The sequence below is a fragment of the Mastomys coucha genome, unplaced genomic scaffold (assembly GCF_008632895.1).
Source record: "Mastomys coucha isolate ucsf_1 unplaced genomic scaffold, UCSF_Mcou_1 pScaffold21, whole genome shotgun sequence".
NCBI lineage: Eukaryota > Metazoa > Chordata > Mammalia > Rodentia > Muridae > Mastomys > Mastomys coucha.
The window spans coordinates 139,347,766-139,361,193 of record NW_022196904.1 but is presented as its reverse complement, the minus strand read 5'-3'; positions in this window follow the sequence as shown (position 1 = coordinate 139,361,193).

Genomic DNA, 13,428 nt, shown 5'->3' with positions numbered 1-13,428 from the left:
TCTCTGATCACCCTATTATTTCTACCTAATTCATTCTTCCTTACAACTGAATGCTCTCATACCCTAAGTTTTTATTGTGTGTAGGTGAAGATACATTTCTTTAAATTGGAATACAATGTAATTATTTGCTTTACAACATTATCACAGAGATGTTCTTTCTGTTGATTAAACTTTGCTGGTCTCTGATCCACACTTCTGCTGGTCCACTTCTACTACTCAGTAAATCCCTTTATTTTCATGTCACCTTTATAGCCAGACTCTCGTTTATTTTGAGATGGGTTCTACCTCTTTTAATATTTCCTTCCCAGTTTTAGAATCTATACCAATAACTCATATATGTATACACATCCATAAAGCTGAAATATAAAGTAAGTTACACAGTATTACTCTTTCTGTCTCACTGTGTTGGATAAGGAAGTATCTTCGTAGTCTGAATCTGACCAAAAATATTACAAAATGAAACAAAAGTGACAAGGAAGACTAAGTTACAAGATCCTTAAATTAAATTGCACTGACTTCTGACAAGTAGCAGGTTCCAAGGTTTTAAAAAGGATCTGTATGATTCTAAGTCACAAGTTTCAAGTGTGTATTTTTACCAGATTTTTTTTGTGCATTGTATTCTTGCTCCAAGGGCAACAGGTGTAGGAGTCATTGCAATGTTTGGTAATTGTGGAATATTCATGTCCCCGTTGTTTATGATGCTAGCGAAATACTCTGACAAATTGCCCTGGATCTTCTATGGAGGCTCCTCCATCCTCAATGGGTTTATAGTGCTTCTCCTTCCTGAAACCAAGAATCAACCTCTTCCTGACTCCATCCATGATCTAGGAAATGAGTGAGTAAAACCTCTAAGTGTCCTTTAGAGGAGTTGTTTGGTAATATACTCGGCTTCAGAAGGTAAAAGAACAATGAAGAGCATAATCAACTGCATTAATTTATAGTGGTCACTACCTTTGATTGGGGAATGTATCTCTTATATATGCTGATATTTGGAGTTATTTTAATTGTGGTCAGTATTTTTGAATGGGGACAATATGTTAACCCATTTGTATTATAGATTCAGATGTTCCTAGAAGCTCTCAAGTTCAGAAAGTCTACTTATGCTCAGGCTGGACAAATTTACATGTGTTATTGGTAGTCTGTCTGCTTTCACACACACATACAAACACACACACATATACATATGTATATATGTATATATATATGCATATACATATATATGTATATATCTCAACATATCTATCTATCTATCTATCTATCTATCTATCTTGTGAAATACTACAAGCATACAAGCATGCACAAATATTTCATTCAATCCCTCAGACACAGTTACATTTCAACTCAGTGAATGCTGATAAAGTGTGTGAAACTAACAGTTTATATGTTTGAGTATACAATGTTCATGGAATAATTTAGAATAAATAAAGAACCTATAAGACTAAAGGATCTGCCATAGATGACTGTATATCTAACTCACACATGCTTCTATTCTTTGTGACATTCCATTCATCCTGATTTCTCTAGAAATGAAAATGTTCGGGTAGAGAATAATGTGTAGTTCAATTACGACATCTTCACAAGGAAATTAATGGAGTATATTTTAACATGTTTTAATGTACTCCAAATGCTTTCTTCCAAAACCCATTTGGTAATCCCCAGATGACCAACATAAAAAGTACAAAATCTCACTCACAACTTACCAGAGAATTTATTTTAATATTTACCAAAATCCTTAAGAAGTAGTCATTGTTACAAAGATGATGGGTAAAAGTAGATTATTCTGTGAAGAACTCACGGACCACACCATTTTCTCTAGATTTTATAAATTTTGTTTCATGTTTATGTGTTTTGTTGTATGTGTCCTAGTTGGAAAGAATCAAGACAAGTAAAGGAGGAGGATCTCATCATTAAAGTCACAAAGTTTTAAGGAACTTCTGGAATTGTCATCTGATCAAAGAATAAGAGAAAAAAATGGTATTCAGGACATGGTGACAATTTTCGCAGGAGGAGTACTCAGGATTATTCATTGATATTATCAAACTTCTTTTTGTTTGTTTGTTGTTTGTTTGTTTGTTTTTGGTTTTTAGAGACAGGGTTTCCCTGTATTGCCCATGCTTTCCTGGAACTCACTCTGTAGACCAGGCTGGTCTTGAACTCAGAAATCTGCCTGCCTCTGCCTCCAAAGTGCTGGGATTAAAAGCATGTACCACCACTGACCGGCATTATCAAACTTCTTAATAAATAAAGATTAAATAGAATACACAGATCACATTGGAATTTCTACTATAGATTATTATATGTCAAATACCTATGAGTAATCACATAAGTGAATGGAAGAATTGAAAAGAACATTGAAGGAATTGAAAAGTAAATTGAAAGAAATAATCCTTGATATTTTTGTAATCATGTATACCTATTATGTTTTTGGATGGTATATGTATTCTATTCTTTCCACTGCTGTGACGTAATACCTGAGGAAATTAAAGGAAGAAGTTGTTATTGTTTTTTTCCAAATCCATATCACTGGTTTCAGTTCATGGTTATAGGAGGCACTTCATTTCTAGTGTGAAGCAAGAGTATGTTAGGAGGAGGATGTTCATTTCATATTGGCAAGGAAGGTAAGGAGGGAGGTAAAGATGCAGAGTGGGAGAGAGAGAGAGAGAGAGAGAGAGAGAGAGAGAGAGAGAGAGAGAGAGAGAGAGAGAGAGAGAGAGAGAGAGAGAGAGAGAGAGAGAACAAAGGAGAAGGAAGTAAAAGAAGAAAAGAGACAATATTGGAGAAAAGTGGAGGAAAGTAACTGAATATAGCCAAGAACAAAGTAGAGTCCTGACATCAATGCTTACCCAAATTAACCATCAAATTAACCTTCCAACCTGCCTTACCTCAAGTTTTCTGCTCTTTCAATATCACCAAATGGAGGGCACCAATTCTCCAGTAGATGAAACTTTTTGAGTCATTTAAATCCAAGCTATAACAAGAAGATTGACTACACTTGAAAAACTATCTTTCAGCACTAGAGAGGACAGTGGAAAGATTGCATAGGTATGAACAGAAGAATATGCATAATAAAGATACAAAGCAAAGGATGGGTGATAAGTGGCTTACAAAGTAGGACAATTACACTAATAGTAACAAAGCAATACACAGACAGCAGTGGCACATCCCTTCAGTCTGTTCATTTGTCTGTATTGCCGGGATTGATGATAGAATCCAGGCAAAGAGAAAGAATGCACTGTGGGTGGCTGAGGAAGAAACTGCTTAGAGGAAGATTATAGCTGAATCAAGTTGATATGAAAAGGAAGAGAAAATAACATGGTAGGAGTAGAAATCAGTGGGTGAATGGAATAGTGGACGAAACAGAGAGGGCATGAGGAAGGATAACTAACATTGACCATCTTTAAATAAGGTATTTTGAAACACCTTTTACTTTTTTCAGATATATACCTCATAAATAACACATATATACATACACGCACACAAATATACATCAAAAAATCCAATGGAAATTAGCATACATCAAAAGAAAGAAAAAAATGCTTCCCCCAAAATTGAGGATTGTAAAACAAAAAATTCAATTGTAAACATGGGATAACTCACCTAAAATTGTTAGTCTTCATCAATTAAAGATTACTTCCCCTCCATTTACATCTGTACCTGGGAGCAGATCCAGTGTTCCAGGGCCCCTACCCTGCCCACACTCAGAAACAGCTTGACCCCTGGGAGTTCTAACACCTATATACCCACATGTTAGTCCCCCACTACATGGCCTAACTGGGACCCTCAGGGCACAGAGGATGCAGAACCTCCAGTCCTGTGGAGATAAAAGTTCCTTCTAGCTTGCATCTATGCTCCAGATCAGATCATGTGCTTACGGCCCCTACCCTACCCCTTCACATCCAGGAAGAGCTTGACCCCCAGGAGTTCTGACATAGCCAGGCTACAGAGTAGGCTCTCCAGACACCCTTCCGTACCCATAGACATCCTAACCCAAGGAAGCCCAACATAACATAAATCCAAAATAAATTCACCTCTAACAACAAAAGAACAGGGATCAACCATTAATGGATTTTATTATCTCTCAACATCAATGGACTCAATTTTCCCAATAAAACGATATAGAGAGCAGAACGGATACATAAACAAGACCTAGCTTTTTGTTGCATACAGGAAGCACAGCTCAGTAAGAAAAACAGGCTCTACCACAGAATAAAAGGAAGGAAAAAATTTCCAAGCAAATGATTCCAATAAACAACCTGGAGTAGCAACTCTAATATCAAATACAATCAAACCAAACCAAGAGATATCAAAAATTGTGGCACTCTCCATCTGGACCATGGAGCTAATGCTGTCCCACTCAACCACTTGTAGTCCGAGGAGTGGAGATACATCTAAGATCACAGGATCACAGGCCCACAGGAAAGACAAGCTCCAGTCAGAGACAACAAGACCAATTAACACCAGAGATAACCACATGGAGAGAGGCAAGCACAAAAATTTTACTAACAGAAACCAAGGCTATTTGGCATTATCAGGAACCAGTTCTCCTATCACTGCAAATCTTGGATACCCCAGCACACTGGAAAAGCAAGATTCATATTTAAAATCACGTCTCATGATGATGATAGAGGACTTCAAGAAGGACATAACTCACTTAAAGAAATAAAGGATAACACAGATAGACAGGTAGAAGCCCTTAAAAAGGAAACATAAAAATCCCTTAAAGAATTACAGAAAAACACAATCAAACAGGTAAAGGAATTGAACAAAACCATCCAGGATCTAAACATGGAACTAGAAACAATAAAGAAATCACAAAGGGAGACTACTCTGGAGATAGAGAACCTATGAACAACAAAAATATGCCAAAGTGATACAAAATGGAAAGGAAGAAGTCAAAATATCATTATTTGCAGATTATATAATAGTATCCATAAGTAACCCCAAAAATTCCACTAGAGAACTCCTACAGCAGATAAGCACCTTCAGCAAAGTGGCTTGATGTAAAATTAACTCAACCAAATGAGAAGACTTCACCCTCACAATGGATAAATGGCCAGATAAAGAAATTAGAGAAACAACACCCTTTACAATAGTTAGAAATAGTATAAAATATCCTTCCCTGACCTCAAGCTGTACTACAGAGCAATAGTGATAAAAATTATCACTATTACTAAAATATCAGTATAGAGACAGACACTTAGATCACTGGAATAGAATTGAAGACCTATCGATAAACCCACACACTCATGGTCATTTGATTTTTGACAGAGAAGTCAAAACCATACAGACAGCATTTTCAACAAATGGTGCTGGTTCAACTGGTGGTTTGCATGTAGATGAATGCAAATTGATCCATTTATATGTTCTTTACAAACCTAAAGTCCAAGTGGATCAAGGACCTCCACATAAAACCAGATACACTGAATCAGACAGAAGATAATGTGGGACAGAGCCTTGAACCCATTGGCATAGGAAACATTTTCTTGAAAAGAACACCAGTGACTCATGCTCTAAGATCAATAATTGACAAATGGGACCTCCTAAAATTGAAAAGCTTCTTTTAGTGGTTATTTTGTTCATTTACATTTCAAATATTATTCCCCTTCCTGGTTTTACCTCTGAAAACCTCTCATTGCACCTCCTACTTCCTTCTCTCCTGCTCAATGACCCATTCCTGCCCTACTGCCCTAGCAATCCCCTACACTTGGGCATCAAGCCTTCACAGGAGCAAAGGCCTCCCCTACCATTGATGACCAACAAGTCCATCCTCTGCTACTTATGCAGCTGGAGCCATGGGTCCTTCTATGTTTATCCTTTAGTTGGTGGTTTAGTCCCTGGCAGCTCTGGAAGGGGTCTGGTTGGTTGATATTGTTGTTCTTCCTATGGGGTTGCAATCCTCTTCAGCTCCTTCAGTCCTTCAGCTAACTCCTCCATTGGGGTCCCTATGCTCAGTTGGATGGTTGGCTGCAAACATCTGCATCTGTGTAGGTAAGGCTCTCTGTGTGGCCCAGACTCTCAGGCGGCATCTGTATGAGTCTCTTGTCAGCAAGGACTTCTTGGCATGAGCAATAGTGTTTGGCTTTGGTGTCTGCAAATGGGATGGATCTCCAGGTAGGGCAGCAAAGCACACTGTCAATAGAACAAAATGATAGCCTACAGATTGGAAAAAGATCTTTACCATCCCTATAAAAAATGGGTTACAGAGCTAAACACAAATTCTCATGGAATCTTATGAGAAAAACCTAAAAAAATGTTCAACCTTATAAAAGCTTTTCTGTTTCATCAGGTCCCATTAGCAATTCTTGGTCTTAGAGCCTGAGCTATTTACAGTTCTGTTTAGGAAACTTCACTCCATGTCAATGAGTTTGAGGCTCTTTCCCACTTTACTTGTAGTAGATTCAGTGTATCTGGTTTCATGCTGATGTCCTGGATCCACTTCAACTTGAGCTTTGTGCAAGGTGACAAATATGGATCTATTTTCATTTTTCTACATACAGACTGCCAGTTAGACCAGCACCATTTATTGAAGATGCTTTGTTTTTTCCACTGTATAATTTTGGTTTCTTTTCAAGTGCCCAAAGAGGTGTGGTTTTATTACTTGGTCTTCAGTTCTAGTCTTATTAATCTTATTAATCAACTTGTTTGTCTCTGCATGAATACCATGTAGTTTTTTTTATTCAATATTGCACTGTAGTATATATTAAGGTCAGGGATGGTGATTCCCTCAGAAGTTCTTTTATTGTTAAGAATTGTTTTCGCTATTCTTTTTTTGTTTTGTTTTGTTTTGTTTTTCCACATGAAATTGAGAATTGCTCTTTCCATGTCTTTGAAGAATTGTGTTGGGATTTTGATGGGGATCGCGTTGAATCTGTAGATGCTTTTGGTAGGAAGGCCATTTTTGCTGTTAATCCTACCAATCCATAAGTATCGTAGTTCTCTATTTTTTGAGGTTGTATTTGATTTCTTTCTTGGGAAGCTTGCACCATTTATTGAAAATGTTTTGTTTTTTCTGTTGTATATTTTTGGCTTCTTTGTCAAACATTAAGTGCCCAAAGATGTGTGCTTTTATTTCTGGGGCTCCAATTCTATTCCATTGATCAATGTGGCTGTCTCTGTACTAATACCATGTGATACAGATCTTTCACTTGCTTGGCTAGAGTTACCCCAAGATGTTTTATATTCCTTGTGACTATAAAGGAAGTGTGAAGGGTGTTGTTTCCCTATATCTTTTTCAGCCTTTTTCTCATTTGTATAAAGAAACAATACTGATTTGATTTAATTAATTTTTTATCCAGTCAATTTGCTGTAATTGTTCATCTGTACAAGTTCTCTGATAGAATTTTTGGCATCCCTTTTGTGTACTATCATATCATCTGTAAATAATGATATCTTGACTTCCTCTTTGCCAATTTGTATCCCCTTGATCTCCTTTTGTTTTATTGCTTTAGCTGGAACTTCAAGAACTATATTGAACAGATATGGGGAGAGTGGGCATCCTTCCCTTGTCCCTTATTTTAGTGGGATTTCTTCAAGCATCTCTCCATTTAATTTGATATTGGTTCTTGGTTTGCTGTATATAGCTTTTTTTATGTTTAGTTATGGGCCTTCAATTCCATTAGCAACCTACAGTTTGGAAAAAAGTCTTCACTACCCTACATCCAATATCCACATCCTAATATCCAAATTATGTAAAGAACACAAGAAGCCAACCTCCAAATCCAAAAACAATCCAATAAAAAATGAGGCATAGAACTAAACAGAGAATTCACAGCAGAGGAATCTCAAATGGATGAGAAGCACTTAAATAAATGTTCAAAGTCATTAGTGATCAGGGAAATACAAATCAAAATGACTGTGAGATCCCACCTCATACCAAAAAGTATGGATGAAATCAAAAACTCAGGCAACAACACATGCTTGTGAGAATGTGGAGAAAGGGGGACATTCATTGCTGGTGGGATTGCAAACTGGTACAACCACTCTGGAAATTAATCTGAAAGTTCCTCAGGAAATTGGAAATAGATCTCAATGAAGGCCCAGCTACACCAGTCATGGGCATATGCCCAAAAGATATCCCACTGTGACACAGGAGGTTCACTATGCTTATAGCAGTCTTATTTGGGATAGTCAGGAACAACCCGATATCCCACAAGGGAAGAATGCATTTAAAAAATGTGGTACATTTATACAATGGAATACTATTCAGCTATTAAGAAGAAGGACTTCATGAGTTTTGTAGGCACATGGATAGAAATAGAAAGTGTCATCCTGAGCCAGTCCCACAACAGCCAGAGGAAGCTCCACTCCCAGGTTCTCTAACATGCCCAGGATCATAGGATCAGAGGTGAGGAAGACACAACATCTGTTCTAACACACAGAATAACTGGGACCAGCAGGATGTAGGCACACAGGAACTCCACCTTCTGGTCTATATGGGCCAGTGCCCTGAGCAGACCTTGGGTGCAAACTCCACAGTGAGTCCCTTAATATCCAGAGGAAGCTTTACTCCCAGGTGTTCTTTGGGGCCCAGGATCACAGATTCACAGGATCCCAGAATCACAGGATCACAGAGACAGCTGGACTCTGAAGTATTCTGACACAACAGGAATCAGAGGAAGGACAGACGCCAGTCAGATATGGCCAGGGCATGTAGTACTAGAGACAACCAAATGGTGGGAGGCAAGCAATGCATAAGCAACAGAAACCAAAGTTACTTGACATCATCAAAACCCAGTTCTCCCACCATAGCAAGTCCTGGACATACCATCACACCAGAAAAGCAAGATTCAGATCTAAAATCACTTCTCATGATGATGATAGAAGACTTTAAGGAGGACATAAAGAACTCCCTCAAAGAAATACAGGAGAACACAGGTAAACAGCTAGAAGCCCCTAAAGAGGAAACACATAAAAATCCGTTAAAGAGCTACAGGAAAACTCAATCAAACAAGTGAAGGAAATTAAACCACTCAGCATCTAAAAATGGAAATAAAAACAATAAAGAAATCAGAAAGAGAGACAACCCTGGAGATACAAAACCTAGGAAAGAAATCAGGAGCCATAGATGCAAGCATCACCAACAGAATACAAGAGATAGAAGAGAGAATCTCAGGGGTATAAGACACCTTAGAAAACATTGACACAACAGTCAAAGAAAATGGAAAAAGCAAAAAGCTCCTAACCCAAAACATCCAGGAAATCCAGGACGCAATGAGAAGACCAAAGCTAAGGATAATAGGTATAGAAAAGAGTGAAGACTCCCAATGTAATGGGCCAGTAAATATATTCAACAAAATTATAGAAGAAAACTTCCCTAACCTAAAGAAAGAGATGCCCATGAACATACAAGAAGCCTACAAAACTCCAAATAGACTGGACCAGAAAAGAAATTCCTACCATCACATAATATTCAAAAACACCAAATGCACTAAACAAAGAAAGAATTTTAAAAGCAGTAAGAGAAAAAGTTCAAGTAACATATAAAGAGAGACCTATCAGGATTACACCAGACTTCTCACCAGAGACTATGAAAGCCAGAAGATCCTGGGCAGATGTTATACAGACCCTAAGGGAACACAAATGCCAGCCCAGGCTACTCTACCCAGCAAAACACTCAATTACCATAGATGGAGAAAACAAGATATTCTATGACAAAATGAAACTTAAACAATATCTTTCCACAAATCTAGCCCTACAATGGATAATAGATAGAAAACACCAACATAAGGAGGAAAACTACACCCTAGAAAAAGCAAGAAAGTAATCTTTCAACACACCAACAGAAACATGATTCCACCTCTAACAACAAAAAGAACAGGAAGTAACAATTACTTTCCTTAGTATCTCTTAACATGAAAATTAATATTACCAACATATCCTAATTGATTGAAATTAAAACATGAGGAATTAGAAATTTGTTGATTGTCATCCAGTGGTCTCTCTAATTTGGTAATTGGAGAAATAGGTCCAATATTGTACAATCCATATACACTTACAGCTTGTTTGTACATGACAATGTCTTGTTGTATACCACATAATGGTCTTGAAATCATGCTTCTCCTATGTCATCTTCTCTATTAGTAGGAATGTTTGTTATGCATTTTCACTGTACTATGGTTTTAAGAACAGCTTACATATTTTAATACACACACACCATTTCTTAAATGAATATAACTTGTTCCCTGTGGACTGAAGAGTGAAGAAAATCACTCAAGTCAAATAGCTTTGACCGCAGCAGGAAATCCGTATCCAAAAATCTTGGCTACAACTCATTCCTTGGTGCAGCAGAACTGTCAGCTCTTAGATTAGCTACTATGGGGGTAAAATCCTTTAGTAATGTGAGGGTCATTGAAGTACAGCCTTATTACAATGAACTCCAATGTTTAAAAATTGTTCTCATTTTGGGTTTGTATCATAGTAAGAGCCAAGATTTCAAGCTCTACTAAAATCAAAGCAAACAAACAAGCTATCAAAAAGTCCTTATCTATGTATGTTCATTTAAAAAACTAATAATGATATAATATTTTAAAATATCATATGGTCAATATGTTTGGAGTTATTTAAAATTCATATTGAGAAAAATGTATGTATTTTGAGTATTGCTACAGACAAGCATCTATATAAGATTTTTCAATTGATTGTTGTTTTTATATCAAACAACTCTTATAATACTCAGTTTTTCTGTTACACTACTTTATAAATTTTAAAAAAATATGATAAAAAACCGAATGATATGGCATGTACTGAAGGGGGGTCTCTGGGAGGAGTTGGGGTACAAAAGGCAAGGAAGAAAATTTTGTGATTCTATTTACTTAAAATATATTTTTAAGTGTTAACAAATTCAGATAAATTGAAATTATGTATCTTTTCTCATCATAATGCAATAAAACTTAAATCAATAAAAACAAAGAAAAAAAAGAAAATGTCATCCTGAGTGAGGTAACTCAGAAGCAAATGGACATGCATGGTATATACTCACTAATAAGAGGACATTAGCCAAAAAAATAGAGTACTCAGAATACAATCCATAGAACTCAAGAAGGTTAACAAGTTGCAGGGCCCAAGTGAGGATGCTTCAAATCCACTTGGAAAGGAGAAGAAAGCATACAGATGGTGGGTAGAGGGAGGGATCTAGGTGGGAGAGTAGAGGGCCATCAGAATGAATGGAAATCTGCAACCTCAGGAAGTGGGAGGCAGTGGGACCATCTAAAATATACCAGAGACCTGGGAGGTGAGAGACTGTTGGGACTCAAAGGAAGGGACCATAGATGAAATGCAGTAGAAAAGGAAACTTGTAGAGTCCAGCTCTAGTAGAAAGACAGGGTATCAAGTAGAGTGATTGGGTTGCCATCCCACAGTCAAAAACTGACCCAGAGTTATTCCTGTCTAAAAGAATTGCAGGGACATAAATGGAGAAGAGATTGAGGGAAAGGAATTACAGTGACAGGCCCCATTAGGATCCATCTCAAGGGAAGGTTCCAAGGCTTGACACTATTATTGACACTATTGTGTGTTTACAGACAAGGGCCTAGCATAGCTGTCCATTGAGAAGGTAAACAAGCAGCTGACTGAGACAGATGCAGATATGTATAACCAACCAATGAACTGAAGATGGAGACCCTTGTGATTGAAATAGAGGAAGGCTAGAAGAAGTTGATGAGGGTATCCCCATAAGAAGAGCAGCATTCTCATCTAGGCTGGACCCCCGAGATCTCTCAGATACTGAGACACCCACCAGGCAGCATACACTAGCTAGTATGAGGCCATTGACATATATACAGTAAAGGACTGCCTGATCTGGCCTCAGTGAGAGATGCCTAACCCTTGAGAGACATGAGGCTCCAAACAGTAGGAAGGCCTGGTGGGGTAGGATGGGGTGAGGGCATCCTTTTGTAGTTGGTGGAGGAGAAATGGGATGAGGATTGTCTGGGAGGTGATAACAACAGAACTGTAAAAAAGGATAATATTAATAATAGTAAAAATAAAAATAATAATGAAAGAAATGTTTGTCCAATAAAAAATGTTAACCTCCCTATGCATACACAAATGAATCAGGTGGTAATTATTAGACTAGATTGTTCACAAATACTTGATAGTAAAATCCTATTGCTGAAAACTACACACACTTTGCCACTAGACTTGGATAAGAGTTGATACTGAATTGGAAGACTCCTTCCTGATGGCTAACATTTATAGCAGCACAAAGTGCTAGATAGACTGCTGAGAGATAAAAGACAGGGACAGTCTTACTCTACACTGTGAACCTTGCAAACTAATAGAATAACTTACCCAAAAAGATTTGTCCACTGAAAGCATTAATGATTTGGGGGTAATCAATAGCAGTTTGGTTGTATTCGTGGCCCACATAAGAAAAGGGAACCCATGTATGATATTGTTAACCTGGCCATGAATCTGTGGTTTGACAGGTCATAGACTCTGGGGGAGAATAGTTTCATTTTGCTAAATTGATATAATATCTGAATTACCTTTTAAAAACTTGTACTTATGCTTATAGATTATTCCAGCTCCATAGATTATTCCCTGATCAGCCATTCCCCCTTCCCTGGGGCCTTAAGTCTCCAGAGGATTAGGTACATTTTCTCCCACTGAGGCCAATCCAGGCAGTCCTCTGCTATATATGTGTTGGGGGTCTTGGACCAGCCCATGTATCCTACATGGTTGGTGTCTCAATATCTGAAATCTCCCAGGGGTCCTGGTTAGTTGAGAATGCTAGTCTTTCTATGGGCTTGCCCTATCCTTCAGCTTCTTCAATCCTTCCCCTGATTTAATGATAGGGGTTCCCGACTTCAGTCTGATGCTGGGTATAAGTATTTGAGTCTGTCTCAGTCAGCTGGTGTTAGGGCCTCTCAGAGGACAGCCATGATATTCTCCTGTCTGTAAGCACACAATCAGTAATAGTGTCAAGTCTTGGTGCCCCTAACCCCATGAGATGGAGACTTTATAGAGCTTTATTTTGAAGAATTCTCACAGCCTTTCTATAATTTAGTCTTGTGACATGCCTGGCAAACCAGGAAGTCTAATAATTGCTTAAGGTGATTGCTTGTTTAGGACAACACCTAGATCAGATAATTTTTTTTTTTGTTTTCTTTTCTTTTTTGGGTTTTTTGTTTTGTTTTGTTTTGTTTTTAATAGGTATTTTCTTTATTTACATGTAAATTTCTCCATTCCCAGTTTCCATTCCAAAAAACAAAGAAACAAACAAAAACAACAAAAACAAACCCCTGTTGCCTCCCCCCTCTCCATGCCTGCCACCCCGCCCTCTCCCACTTCTTAGCCCTGGCATTCCCCTACACTGGGGCACAGAACCTTCACAGGGCCGAGCTCCTCTCCTCCTTTTGAAGATCGAATTGCAATCCTCTACTATACACATGCTGCCTGAACAATCAGACCCCTCCATGTGCAGTCCTT